At 38.2% G+C, this 14,972-nt stretch overlaps 1 long non-coding RNA gene across 1 annotated transcript; it reads left to right on the top strand.

Annotated features, from left to right (window-relative positions):
* Positions 1–1,082: 1,082 nt before the first annotated feature.
* LOC137972416 (uncharacterized) lies at positions 1,083–13,763 on the top strand. Its single transcript, XR_011117121.1, has 4 exons — positions 1,083–1,409; positions 10,520–11,517; positions 12,153–12,226; positions 13,174–13,763. It is a non-coding gene; the product is annotated as an uncharacterized lncRNA (long non-coding RNA).
* Positions 13,764–14,972: the final 1,209 nt, after the last annotated feature.

Here is a 14,972-nt window from a genome sequence, read left to right on the forward strand (position 1 = left end):
TCGCAATTTTCGGCCTCAGCGTTGCTCTGTGTGAAAAGATTGAAGTTCACATTGTAATTCTCTGTTTCCAATTTCCTTGGTAATCCAAGCACTGAACTTTATAGATCGGTCTCTTATTACACTGAACCATGCTGGACTCGAGTGGGGAACCTGGGAACGAGGTTGAGGGGGGTTTGATATGGGATGTTAGTATAATTTTCAGCGATGAATATAAGAATTTAGTGTCATTCACCGCGCTACCCGGTGAATGTAACATTTTGGACGCGCGGCTAGGCTGCTAAGGAAATCAAGCACTTTTCGTGCCTTTTTATCTCGTTTTAGCCCGTTGTTTTGCACTTTCTTGATATTCACCGCTGAAAATTACACTAAAACGATTATTCGCCTCAGGTTCAGTGAATATTGGGGAATATTTACCTCGACTACGTCTCGTTAAATATTCACCAATATTCACTTCGCGTTCGGCGCATAATTGTTAATTAGTAATGAGTGAATCGCGTGGGTATACAGGGAGGTAAACCTTGTAGATACTGTCTTTAGCTTCCTACAGCAAAGATAAAAAATCTGATAATAATCGTAACGAAAAAATAATGAACGTATAGTGATTTTTTGAACGGAATTCTGTCAATTGAGTTACGCTTGCAAACCGATGCATCCTATTCGAGCGTGAGTTGGTTTGTTCACAAGGTATACCGTTTTGGCTCCTGACCTTTTTTCGTGTGTGAATGCTTTTAAGTCAAAGTTTCTTTTTATTGACAAAAGCCGCTTTGGGCTCCTCTTTTTGTTACTTTAGGACGAAGGCTTGCTTAGTTTCTTTTTTTTTTCTTCTTACTGTCACGCTTCAGTTTTGGTTTCGAATACATGTAGAAGATATGAGATTGAACTTAAATGATTTCCGTGCCTTGTCACGCACCGAGTTTTGGACTTGTCACACTTACATTTGACTTTATGAAGTCATTTAAGCTCATTAATGAATATGTAAATTAACAAATTTAAGAAATGTATATATGATAGATGAATATTCGAGCAGGCAAATATTTCCGCGCTCCATTCCCGGCATTCACGGCGTGGCGGTTGCAAGCCACTCGAAGAGACAGCTACGCATCCGTGGAGCTTTGAATGCTGGATTTTTCGATGTTACTTCAGGTCTAGCGCTTCCAGTGTTGGACGGATTTCAGATATAATGGTATGAGAGGAAACCTCTGGCTTTCAGTTTGCCTATTGCGTGATTTGAAACCCGTACGATGGTGAATGATGATAAAACCCGTATGTTGGTGAAAATCGGCTCGGTGCTGGAGCGGAGCGAAATTGTCTTTCTATTGGTACGCTCAGGTGATCGCCGAAGACAAGACGTTCATATCATTAAAATTCGTCATTTTTAGCGACAAGGATGATCACAAACAACACTTCGGGTAAAAATACTTTTATTTTGTTGTAATATGTGATTATAAGAGCAGCACACTACGATATCTTGGATTTTATCAAAATTATTTGAAAGATAGAGATATTAACGGTCACAGTTTGTATGGGTTCCTTGTGGTCTAATCGCTCTGCCGTGAAACTACAACAAATTAATTTTTGACTTAGAACAGTGAGCATTGATTTTTATTGATCGGAGAACACCAAATAACGCATTATACAGTAGTAATGAGCTAATCACAAGGAGATGCTGTCGAGTGACAAGAACTCTTAAATACTCGGAGTTCTCATTGAGAAGTGAATTCTGCCGTTAGTAGCGTTTTTGAATGTATATGACAGTGGGAACTTCAAAGATATTGTAACTAATTTTATTTCCAACGTGAAGAACAACAATATGCAGTTATTTGGCAACGATTTGATCCCTTATTTTTGTTTAAATTATGGTTTAATTGCAAACATCTAATTTGTATACTGTATGATTTCAGTAACTCGTTTGTTGACATGAAAGACTATTGGTCAGGTACCATTTTACTAGCTAGTGCATTTAAATACATGCTATCTCCATGACATATGATGTCATCGATATTTCTTTGTGTACATGAATTGACCGAATCCGATCGATTGAAAAACAAAGCCGCAAGTGATGTAAATACACACTATTGGGCTCTAGAATGCTCACTGAAGGCTTCATGACCTTAATGAATGCTTCCTCGAATAGCAGTAATAATAACAGATCGGCAAAGGCAATCAAAGAAACGAAAAAAACTCCACTCAGGAAAAGCAGCTGAGCGAGCACATGCGAATTTCATCTGTTCTAAGACAGCCGCTGATTGGCTAGACTTCGAGTGCTCATATAAGGGGATTTCTGATAGGCTGTTTCTTGATGAGAACCAACTATGAAACCCAATTCTCGATTACTTGAAGACTATCCCCTTGGATGGTCTATATCTAACCACAAGTTTAACATTACTACATGATAATGCAAATACATGGAGAGGCGCATACCAGACACAAAATCATTGACACCTCAATCTCATAACACTGCAACAACGTCAAAAATTACATTTGGTTACTCTAATCGTCTTTTGAAGCACACTACTTACAGCTGATACGACCGGAAGAAAAACTTCACCGTCTTTCTTTGCACAGAGCTTCGCAGAAAGAAGAAGAGATTGACAGGGATAAATAAAAGAAGAGGCACTTGTACTTCAGATACTGTTGTTTGTTTAACATCTGTCTGATATTCGTTTTCTGCACTAAGCTGATCTTTTTGGTATTACGGAGACTTAGCTGAGCTCCGATGATGCGGCTGTACGGGCGGAATTGTGCCCTGATAGTGTGGGCGCATATGTATGAAATGGAGTCCCGTGGGCATTTTTTGCTGAAAGCAAGCCAATGCTTTAGATATGTCGAGGGGACTCTAGGGAACAGGAAAATACATGTTGCCATTTTTGCAACCTGCTCTGAGGTTTTATAGGGGATCTTTTAGAAACCCTCGTTAGACCTCGCATGAAAACGAGGCTACGGAATAAAACACACACTCTAACTTCGTTTATTATTGACAAATCGTCATCAAAATAGCAGGAGAGACGTAAATCGTTGTTACCGTTGATATCATGGACACATACGTAACCAGTGTTTGTCACATGATTGGTCACATGACTGAATGAGCATGGAAGCGAGGTTAGTTTACAAAAATAGCTTTTGACCTTTCGAGGACTTTCGACATTATTTTTACTATTTCATAAAACTTAAACAACGCGAAAAATGATAATTTTTAGTTTACACTACTCCGCTTTTGCTGTTACGAGAGGTTCACGTAAACTTTAGCATGAAAATGAGGCCAGATTGTTGTTTTGGACATTAATACAGGAGGAAGAAGTATGCAATACTCCCAACAAGGCTACCCTTAAGATCTTTGTGACAGTCTTACAGTTCACACTGTAGAGTAAGAAATTAAACCTCCTAATTCTCTTTCCTTTTTGATCAGAAGACATATTTCCTGACAAAGATCGGCGTAACTGAATGGAACTAGAACATCCCAAAATTTATTTAAGAGAATTTAAATCTGCTCTACCGGCTAGTAACTGTAAACAAAAGAAAAATCTTACATCATTCCACACTTATCATTACCATAAAGACCTTGCTTACAATTTTGATGCTGGCACAGCCTTGCATACGGCGAGAGCTACTGAAATTTAAACTGACCAATCAGAATTCAGCGAGCGGGAAAAACTGTGCTATCCTTTCCTTGTGCTATTCGACGTCACGCCAATTGTTTACATTCGGATTGGTTAGATCGGTGGACATTCGCTCAGCCTTCTCTTGTGACTCTCTTGACCGTCGCTTCTTTGAACTCAGCGGGACAGAAATGAGGCATTGTTCTGGCAATCAATTTGCCAATCCACTTTATCCAGTTTATGAATTGGTCTAGCATGTGATTAAAAACCAGGATCGCCTTTGAACTTTATTCTGTGGAGGAAGAAGACGTTGCTGAGTGAACATTTTTACGACGAAATCCATTGGTTTGTTCAGCACTTTGATGTCCGATAACTGAGCGGCTCTAATGAGTGTTGGGTCAATCGCATTTGGCCGTCTGACCATATGAAGTTTTTTCAGCTCTTGTTTGTGTCCATCATGATCGAACTTCAGGTGAAGCGCTATGCTGCTTTATGCCAACTTCGATGGCTTGTGATGAGCTTGCCTGCTGCCCAAATTGTTGTTGTATTTGGGCAAGATTGGTCTTATCGGGTTGGAACTTAATAGTGAGGGGAACAATTTTTCGTTCATCTGCTGTGCCAAACAACAAACAATCCTGTTGGGTGTTCCACGTGCTTGGCGAGTCTTGCACGACCATCATCTATCAGATCTGGAGTGGAGTTTTCTTTCAGTGATTACAACTTGCGATCGTTCTGCAAACATCCACGTAGCATGCAGGACTTTTTAGTAACTTCAGGATCCCCGGCCCGTTTTGCTGTTTCAAAGGGAGTCGTGCATTTGAGCAGTTTGTCTTCATTGCTTGTATTTTTTCGTTTGTTCCTGGTGGCGCAAAGTAACTTTGATGATTTGAAAGGACTTGAATCCTTAATTGAATTAGCGATTTTTTTAATTCAGGAACCAACAAGTGAATGGTACACAAAATTAGGAGAAACTGTTGGTTGAATAGACAATATTTGTACACATAATTATCTACCCAGTTTAAGTACTAAGCTCAACAAGTTGTTTGGCTCCACAAGTTTCAGTTTCAGGCCACGTACCCAAATTCACCCTGGTACTGTTGTACACTACCATAGTTCTTTGGAAATTGAATAGCTCCTTGAACACCTGGTTGCTTGAGAAGAAACTTGATGTGTTTGTTCTCTACATTGGTGAATGCAGCCACTAACTGTCCATTGTGGATAAACTCCAGACCAACTCTTTTTTCAATTTATTCTTTGTTCTTCACAGGGCATTAACAATGGTGTCCCTTGCAAAATGTTAGTTTAAAGAGTTTGTTTAAGTTATTTCCAATTTCATAGAGCACTGTGGTTGCCAGATTCACTTTAAAACTTATCATGGAAATGTAAATCAATGCCAGTGAAAAGTCAGTCTCTTGAGTTGTTGATAGAAAATTAATTTAAAATATGCATATTGAAACATCAGTTGAGGAATATTTTTTTCCCTTTTTGTGAACCTAACATACATTGCTGCCATTTATTTATTGCTTGGTCATTCAATGTCTTGATCACATCAAATAATTTATTTTTTAGGTATTGTGTATCTTTATCTAAAAACTTAACTGGTTGCTTTTTGGAGCCCTTTTGCAGCATATTTAGATAGGCAGGAAAGGTTCCACATTTTATGGTAAATAGTTCTGCATAGTTTTAAGGAATATTGCGGCCTAAGCTAATTGAATATGAGAATAAAATGTGCTGTTTGACATTTTGTGAATTTAAAGACTATTAATATTGTTTGCGCTTGTTTTAAAAGGCTTAAGGTTGGCACTCAAAAGTGTTCCTTCAACAATCTTATTCTGTAAAGATTACCTTGGAAGAATTGGATTAATGCAAGTTTTTTCTTCTAGCCTCTTTCCCCAGTGCCCTCTGAGAATGGAGTTGATTTGCTTTTGCCCGATATTGAAAGATGAAACAATGCCTAAACCAGCCGCAAGAAATACTTCATGGTGCTTTTTTACAAACATGGGCATGAGGGTGCTCATAAGCACCTGAGCATTGTTTCGCATGCTAAAGTGATAATTATTATAAATAATTTGTTTATCTTAGAGAGTCTTCTTTTCCTGTTGGTCATTCAGAAATTGTTGGAATAGCTTGTTTGAGCTGTTGGATAGAGGCAGAACATTTGATGAGGGCCTCCTGGGGAGAGGAGTCCTTGTTCCCTTTAGATATTTTCTTGTGTTTCCTTGTTCCCCAAATTACTTTGAAACTTGTTCCCAGCCTTTTGATCCCTAAAATTTAAATATTGGTTTTGTTTCCTTGTTCCCTAAAATATTTTGATATTGTTCCTCTGTTCCCCAGTTCAAATAAGCCATGTTCTCTTCTTCCCTCAAACCCCTGGGAGTGCCTCTTTGATGTTGATTCTCGTATTGGCCTAATAGTAATTCACTGTAGAATTGCAAGACACAGCAAGTTCTTATTTGGGGGTGAGGGAAAAGTTTTGAATAAATGTTTGCTCAATACAAGAAACAAAATTTGACTGCACCTTCTAGACCTTACTCTTTTCAGACATGAATCAGCTTGTTTGCACCTTTCTGGCGACCTGCGGGAGGGCAAGCTCTAGAAACTCTTCTTTAGTGAGCCTTCCGCTGAAAAACTTTCCAAGTCTGGCTTTCCGGGGTTAGGGACCGAGGTTTTTGTGCAAAATTCATCAGCGGCTTCCTTGCAGCTTCTCAAAGGTGTTCCTTCGGGCAATGGTTAGTAAAAGTTTTGTAGTGCTTATACAAACTTTCGCTACTTGAAAAGGTATGTTTATACGAAACAAATATCAGCTTGACAATTTTTCTTTCCCGATACTCCATTTAAAATGCACGTGAGCGCTATTAATAGAGAGCCAGAAAACCATTTAAAACATTTTGTGGCAATTTTTTTGTCAACAAACTTGGGTTGTCGGCGAGCAGAATTCGAACGTAAGCTGTTGTGCTTTGGCTTTTATTTGTGCTTTTTCTAACTAATCTAAGACGAATTCAGGCTGGTATTTTCGAATCAAGTGTAAGAAGACGGCAAAACCGTATTGATAATGTATTTATTTGAGTTAACTTCGCGAATAAAGACTTTAATCGCTTCCTTTCGACGGCGGTAGATCGACACGCACAACCGAAATGCACTGTTTCCGGTGAAAGGGCAAATGATTGACAGGATAGCACAGTTTTGACTGCCGCGCGCACTGCGGGCGCGGGTTCCGTATGCAAGGAGGCCATCAAAAAAAAATTGTGGGTCCCGAAAGGAAGACTGTCATCAGTTTAGATATGGGCCTCTATCAACAGGCGAAAAAGCTCCAGATGGGCCGGAAAGATCTTGAACACTTGATTCTTCGTCCTGGTGAGTTGCACATTGTCATGTATTTTTCATGTTAATTTAGTTATGGAGCGATAATAGTATTGTCAAAAGGTCAAAAGCTATTTTTGTTAACTAACCTTAATTCCATGCTCATTCAGTCACGTGACCAATCATGTGACAAAAAGTGGTTACGTATGTGTTCATGATATGAACGGTAACATCGATTAGCGTCTCTCCTGCTATTTTGGCAACAATTTGTCCTTGATAAACGAAGTTAGAGTGTGTTTTATTCCGTAGCCTCGTTTTCATGCGTGGTCGAAAGAGGGGTTTCTAAAACATCCCCTAAAAAGCCCCAGAGCAGGTTGTAAAACTGGCAGTCATGTATTTTCCTATTCCTCAGGGTTCCCTCAACACATCTAAAGCAGTGGATTGCTTTCAGCAAAGAATGCCCACGGAAATACAGATGCTGCCAGACTATGACGGGTACAAGTTTATTTTAAGACCACCCCCACTTTGGACGTCGTGGTCGTGGAACAGGACTAGTATATCGGAATTCATTGGGCATTAAGAAAGTTTACGCAGGAGAAAGGGCTTCGTTTGAACTCTCCGAGTGGATTGTTACGTCACCATCTCTGTGCAATCTTCGCCTTGTTATCATCTATCGTCCAGAACTATCAATCGTCATGCGCCATTAAAGGAAAAGACTTTGAGGGCTAGGCCAAGCCGTGCGTTGGTACAACGTTGATATAGATAACGCTAAACGAATACGAAGAAAAGCTGAAAAACCAAATTGTTGTCAGATCTGATTATCGTTAAGTCTAAGAAAAACCACGCGACTTATCTCATGATTCAGACTATACAATTGCTTTATACTAACCTTATAAATGAGAATAGCCTTTGATCAAGGAAGGCTATCTCGATCCACCAAGAGACTCCTTGCGAGAACGGATGAGTTATCTTTTCCTAACAATGCTGAAAAAACGGCCCTGGCTAATGACATCAATGACGTTTTTGTACGTAAGATTACCAGATTTCGAGCATGGACCCTATGCCAACATCACTGGTTGTCAATTGTCTCGATGTGCTCCTTCCTGTCATCACGCGCATAGTGAATTCATCGCTGTCCTCAGGCTACTTCCCTGTTGAGGGGAAAATATGAACCACCTGCACATGACAATTTTAGTTCTTTTAGATCTCAGTGCGGCATTTGATACGGTAGGCCACAAAATCTTACTACATCGTCTACATTTGAGTCTTGGCATCACAGGAACGGCTCTGAAGTGGTTTGAGTCGTAGCAAGTTATTTGAGGTGATAAAATATCATCTCCCTGTATCACACGCATGTGCTGACGATACACAGCTCTACTTGTCCTTCAAGCCTAACACCTCATCAAGTCAATCTGAAGCAAGTGAAGGGATGGAACTCTGCAAAAAGGCAATCAGAGCATGGATGATCACTGACAAATTAAAGTTAAACGACAACAAAAACTGAATTCTTAATAATCGGTACGCGACAACAGCTTAGTAAAGTTCATATCGAGAAGTTATCAGTTGCTGATGTCAGCGTTGCTCCTGCTACTGTTGCAAGAAATCTTGGAACTTGGTGTGATACCAACCTCAGCTTAGTCAAGCACATTGCTAAGACATGCAAGGCTGCTTTTTATCATTTGCATAATATAAGACGTTTTAGGAAATTTCTTACGATGAAGTCCACCAAGGTACTAATGTACTAAGGTACTAATGGGACACATTGATTAATATTGCAACAGTCTTCTTTATGCTTTACCGACCACTCACATCAATAAGCTGCAACGAGTGCAAAATGCAGCGGCTAGGGTGATTTGTTCAATTCCGCGCTTTAGCTAAGCAACTCCCGTGTTATACTCTCTACATTGGTTACCAGTTCAATTCAGAAATTATTTTAAGATTTTAATAATAACTTTCAAGGCCATACATGGTCATGCACCTGAGTACATATGTAATCTTATTCATATTAAGAATCCTTCCACGTATGGTCTTCGGTCTAATTCTGAAGTTTTATAAGCACCTTCAATTCGTCCATGAAAACGACGAAAGCACTTGGTGACTGGGCTTTCACTGCTCACTTTGGAACTAACTGCCGAGTGAAATGCTACGTTTTAAGTCTAAATTGAAGACATTTTTATTTAGAGCAGCTTACCCTATGAAAAGCTCGTGATATTTTTTAGTCTTTCTATCATATCCAGAATTATAAATAACTGTTTTTAACTTTGTAAACTTGTTTTTTAATCGTTATACTTTTTTTTTGTAATGCGCATTTGATCATATTCACATGTTAATTTGCGCCTAAGTAATATTAAATAATAATAATAATAATAATAATAAAAAAAAAAAATAATAATAATAATAATAATATTATTAGTATTATTATTATTACTATGATGATGCCAAAAGAAGTATTGATTTGCCTTTCGTACGGTAAGAGCACGGGCAGCCCAATCGTAGTTCGTGAGTTTCAAGTTATGGAAATATTCGGTGAATGATGCGGTTGAAACCGAAGAAATAACGGCGGAAATAGTGGTATTCTTCAACACTAAAGCCGTCCAACCTTCACCTCTCTCCAGATATCATATTCTGGCGGATTTACGTGGAATATGATTGCAGAAAAAAATATCGCTGATATTGCAAGTAAACTCGCAAGTGTGTGACATGTGGACAGTGAAGTGAAGGTAGAAAGGCTTTAGTTTTCGAGAATATTAGTATTTTCGCCGCTATTCCTTGGGGTTCAACGAGACTAACTGATAACAAAGGATCTGAAGACTATGACTGAATCATGATCTAAAACATGGCATTTCTATAGGAAATGGTCAAAGGTTAAATCAGACTAAGCGTGCAAATTAAAAATCAAAGAAATGAAGTCTTCACGTAACGCCATGAGTCATTCATAAAGATGGAAAAAAGGCCGACAGGCACCTTTAATTACATAATTGATCTCGAACGAATCATTGATACAAATCTCTTGGCCCAGTAAAGGTACTGCGCTGTACTATAAACGCACAAACCAGGGATTGAGAGTCGGAGAGGAAAACTTGGGGGAATGAAGAAAGCGTCTTGTATCGTCGAGAACGTGAGAAGGAATGACATGACGTGAATCATTAGGAAACCTGGAGGGTATCAGTTCACATCTCCTTCAACGAGTGCCAGATCTCCTCGAATACTGGAAACTGGGATAAAAGCATAAACATTGTATCTAACCAAAACATGGCATAGGCTCACCACGCATGGTTTGTGAAAAGCCCTGTAGCCATGCATGGACAGCTTCGTTGTATTAAATATTAGCGGGAAATATCAGGCTCTCTATCCTCGAACTCCCTTTCCATCCATTAAGATCCCAACAGTTTCCAATTCTTCAGTTTTGATTTGATTGGTTTTTGATACTCCTGATTGTAGAGCATTACTCCGGTATTTCCTTACTAAAGTGCAAGCTAATTTTGAGGATATCAGTTTTTTTCCGCTGACAGCATTCTCTGTTCTATCTTGATCTCCTCTGATATTAACGCTATGTCATCAGTGAAATGAGTCTCCGTGATGGTAACTGGAAACTCACAACGACTTCTACTCCTTTCCCGCAGATATTTCCTCTCGATGTCCTCTCTACTAGCCCTACCTTCAAGTGTCGTCCTCATGGCATAGTCTAAAAATATCGTGAACAAGAATTTGTGTCTTCCCCTTCCAGAGAGTTAACAAAATCTTCGGAAAAAACAACTTTTACGCTGTGCACTAGTATGCTACTTTGCAATTACCAGTGATGTCCGGGAAGCCATATTCTTTCAGGCTGCTCCTCATCCTACCTCCTGGAAAAAACTAAATAAGTGGCGGTAGTCTTGAGAGCATGACTTCTTAGTTGGAAGGAAGGAAGGAAGGAAGGAAGGAGGAAGGAAGGAAAGAAGGAAGGAAGGAAAGAAGGAAGGAAGGAAAGAAGGAAGGAAGGAAGGAAGGAATCTTTATTGCACACATTGATATTTTAACTAATTATAGAGATTATACAGGTATATAAGACAAAATAAGGAAACACTGAGGATAGAAATAGATTTTTTTGCAATGTGGGTGCACAGTGGCCAAAGGAGCGGAAGCTTTCGAGTTGGCCACTGCATATAAGAGATTATTAGAAGGTCTAAGTTTTGTTTGTTTCTTTGTTTGTTTTTTTCTTTCTTAATTTTTTTCCTTCCAATGAACAAAAAAAAAAAAAGAAAAAAGAAAAAAGAGCAACAAATTAAATTAAATATAAATTAAGAAAAAAAAAATACAATTAAAAAACATAGCATACATGTATTTACATAAGTATGTTTCAAGAATATGTTTAAAGAAGTGGCAGCATTAGTAATCAAAGTTAGAAATAATTGTGGAGGACCTATCCCTGAGTAGAGAGCAAGTACTGGACAAATTGAGTTTTAAAAAGACGTGAAGATGTTGCAGACGTAATGTTGATAGGTACTGTTTCCCATAACCGAGCTGATATTACCTCAAATCGAGATAGTCCATAATTAGTTATGGAAACTGGCCTGTACAAATTTTGAGCTGCAGCATACCTTGTATTATACGGATGGATATCGGTGACATGCTTTATAAGGTTAGTGAAGGATGGTGGCAGTGTTTCCTTAGAGGCATTAATTTTAAAAACAAGAATTGACAACTTGAGTTTAAAGAGATTCTCTAGTTTTAAAATTTGTAAAAGGTTGAAATATGGGGTAGCAGATTCATATCTACTGGCAAAGAGCATGATACGAATGCATTTATTTTGTTTAGTTTTTAAAGTTGATAATCTAGTTTTAGCTGCAGATCCCCAGCTCATGAGTCCATAATTTAAATAGGGAAAGATAAGATTGTAATAGAGTTGTTTTAATATGGATAATGGGAGATAGTGTCTTAATTTAACAATTATCCCTGTACTTTTAGCAATCTTATTATTAGCATGTTGAATTTGGGCACCTCATTGTAGATGCTCATCAATAAAGACTCCAAGATATTTAATTTGTGATTTTCGCTGAATGTTACAAACTGTGATATTAATATTCACTTTTTTTCGAGGAGTGGTAACGATCATGTAATTTGTTTTTTTGAAGTTTATTGACATTCTATTAAGGATGCAGTATTGCAATACATTTTCCATTTCATCATTAATTATGTTTTCCAGCTCGTTTTGGTTATTTGATGAGAAGAATATATTTGTATCATCAGCGAAAGTTCGAAATTGCAACTTTTTAGAGCACTTAGGAAGATCATTGATGTACAACAAAAATAAAAGAGGACCAAGAGTAGACCCCTGAGGAATCCCACAGGTAATATCTATCAAGCTAGACTCAGTGTCATTAATTTTAACATATTGTTGGCGATTGCTTAAGTAGTTTGTAAACCATTGCCTTGGAATTCCACGGATACCATACTTAAATAGTTTATCCAAAAGTATTTTGTGATTTACAGTGTCGAATGCTTTTAAAAAATCCCAAAAAATGCCACAGGTTATTTGGCCATTATCTATTGCAGTCTTTTCCAAATTGAAAGTTGTAAAGAATGTTATGCTTCTCAATATAAGAAATTAGCTGGTCATAAACTATTCTCTCAAGCACCTTACTGGATAGAGTTATCACAGAGATTGGTCGATAGTTTGCCATATCTGTTGCAGCACCATTTTTATAAATGGGTGTTACTCTCGAGATTTTAAAGATTTCTGGGACAACACCAGTTTCAATAGACTCATTGGAAATTTGTGTAAGTGGTGCTGAAAGCAAATCACTGGCAAGTTTAGTCAATTTTGTTGGAATGTAGATATATGCTTTTGTTGCATCAAGGGCAGCCAACTTAGATTGCACTTGGCTTTCAGTGACAGGGGACATGACAAAAACTTGAAGAGGGGGTATTTGTAATGTATTGGGTTGGATTACCATTAGAAATTGATGGGAGTCTACTGGCTAGTGTTGGCCCCACATTTACAAAATAATTATTAAACTGCTCGGCTATATCACCTTCTTGGGTATAAGATCTATTTCCTACAATTATCCTTTTTGGGGAGGATTGGTTTTTTATTTTCCTGCTGATCAATGTCCCAATAAGTTTCCAAGTCAATTTGAGGTTGCTGCTAGAACATGAAAATTGGTATGCATAATAATTTCTCTTGCTTGTATTTTTTAAGGATGTTACAATTTTGCATATTTTTTGTATTGCCTCCATTTTTCAGGGTTTTTACTAAAAAAGTGTGTGCGGCACATTTTTTGTTTTCGTTTTATAGATTTAAGTAAGGCAGTTGTAATCCATGGTTTGCGCTGCTGTTTCCGCTTGGAGTGTGATGCTTGCTTGATGGGAACATGCTTATCTACAACTTTTTTAAGAGTTTGGATTACATCATTAGTTTTTTCATCTAGAAATTTGGATGGAAGCAGCAATTGGTCCTAGTTTATAGAGGCTATCTCTTCCAGGAATTTCTCTTCCTTGAAACTGGAATAGTCTCTGTGAAATCCTCTACAGTCTTCCACTTCAAGCTTCATTTTTGACACACAAAAAACAGGGAGATGGAGATGATCTGATATATCGACTGTTGCAATTCCAGGGAGTATTTGAGACAATGGGACATTAGTATAGATATGGCCCACAAGGTTTGCAGTATAGTCTGTGATTCTTGTGGGTTTTGTTATGATGGGGAGCAGATTGCTCGAGTACAACATGTCTAGATATTCCTCAGTCTGAGTGTGAATAGAAGTCTTAAGAAAATCAATATTAATGTCACCAAAAATAAAAATTGGATTATTACGGGTATTTAGTTTCCTTATTATATCATCAAGTTGTGCATTAAATTCCCTTAGATCATGATTGGGGTGCTTGTAAATGCAACCAACTATGGTCTGTTTTTTGTTTTTACCATTGTCAATTTCAGCCCAGCATGATTCAACTGAACACATAGTAAATTAGATATCTGGCCTATGAATAGCATTTATACGTTTATTTATGTATAAGGCAGCTCCAGCAGCATTTGTAGGAGAGTGTGATGGTGGGTTCGCACACAAAACGAAAAAAAACAATAACACACACACGCCCCTTCCCACAATTGCGCAACGCACAAGCATGAAACTTATAACGAATATAATTTTAAAGATTTTAATTTAGAAGAGGGAAAAATAAGAAATCCTAAACTTGCTTAACTTATATTTAAATGACAACAGTAATTAAAATAAACTAAATACTTTACTTTAAATATTTACAATATTAAACAGTTCCGTTCAGTTCTTCGCTTTCACTCCAAAAAGCAACTAACCAACAAACCAACAAACCGACTAACCCACAAACCAACAAACCTCAGCCAGCAATGCAGCTTTAAACCAACTGCTTCTCGGTCCGCCTCTGTTTCTGCTCTCCGGCGCCTTCTATCTTTCTCGGACTTTACGTGTCCTGTTCCTCTTTTGTCAACTCCGCCGGCGCTCAGCTTTTCCCGTTCTCCTTTTCACTAAAGAGTCGTACAGTAATATTCTCCTCGCTCGTTCCTCCACCGTAGACAAAGGGGTTTTGTCTTGATGAACGGTTGGGGTCTGCTAATGACTTTCAGCATTGACTGTTTGAGCGTTTCTGCCGTCCACTTTCTTCTAAAATTGGCCTTTCCTCTTGTCAACAAACCTTGCACCAATATTAAACCAAACCACTTCAGCAATCCTTCAACGCCCACGACTTAACATCTATATATAGTTAACTAATTTATTCCAATTACAACTACAAGCAATGACTATATTACAACACTAAGAAATTCTATAACACTAAATCGGATAATGCATAATACACTAGGGAATCGTACAATTGATAATTAACACTCAGACTAACGAACAAGACGAGTGGCTAAAACTATTTACAAACTGGTGACAAAAACATAATTCCGTGACACCTTCCCCCTTTCCAAGTCTATTTTAGGGTTGGAAAACACAAAAAATAGAGATTAAAAGAAAAGGACTACTGTAGGCATATGGGGCTAGAAAACTAAAGCAAGCTTAAACTCTACTGAGGGCGTCCACGTTGCTGTTCTTTTTTCCACTCTTATGTTCGATG

Source organism: Montipora foliosa, chromosome 10 (assembly GCF_036669935.1).
Source record: "Montipora foliosa isolate CH-2021 chromosome 10, ASM3666993v2, whole genome shotgun sequence".
Lineage (NCBI taxonomy): Eukaryota > Metazoa > Cnidaria > Anthozoa > Scleractinia > Acroporidae > Montipora > Montipora foliosa.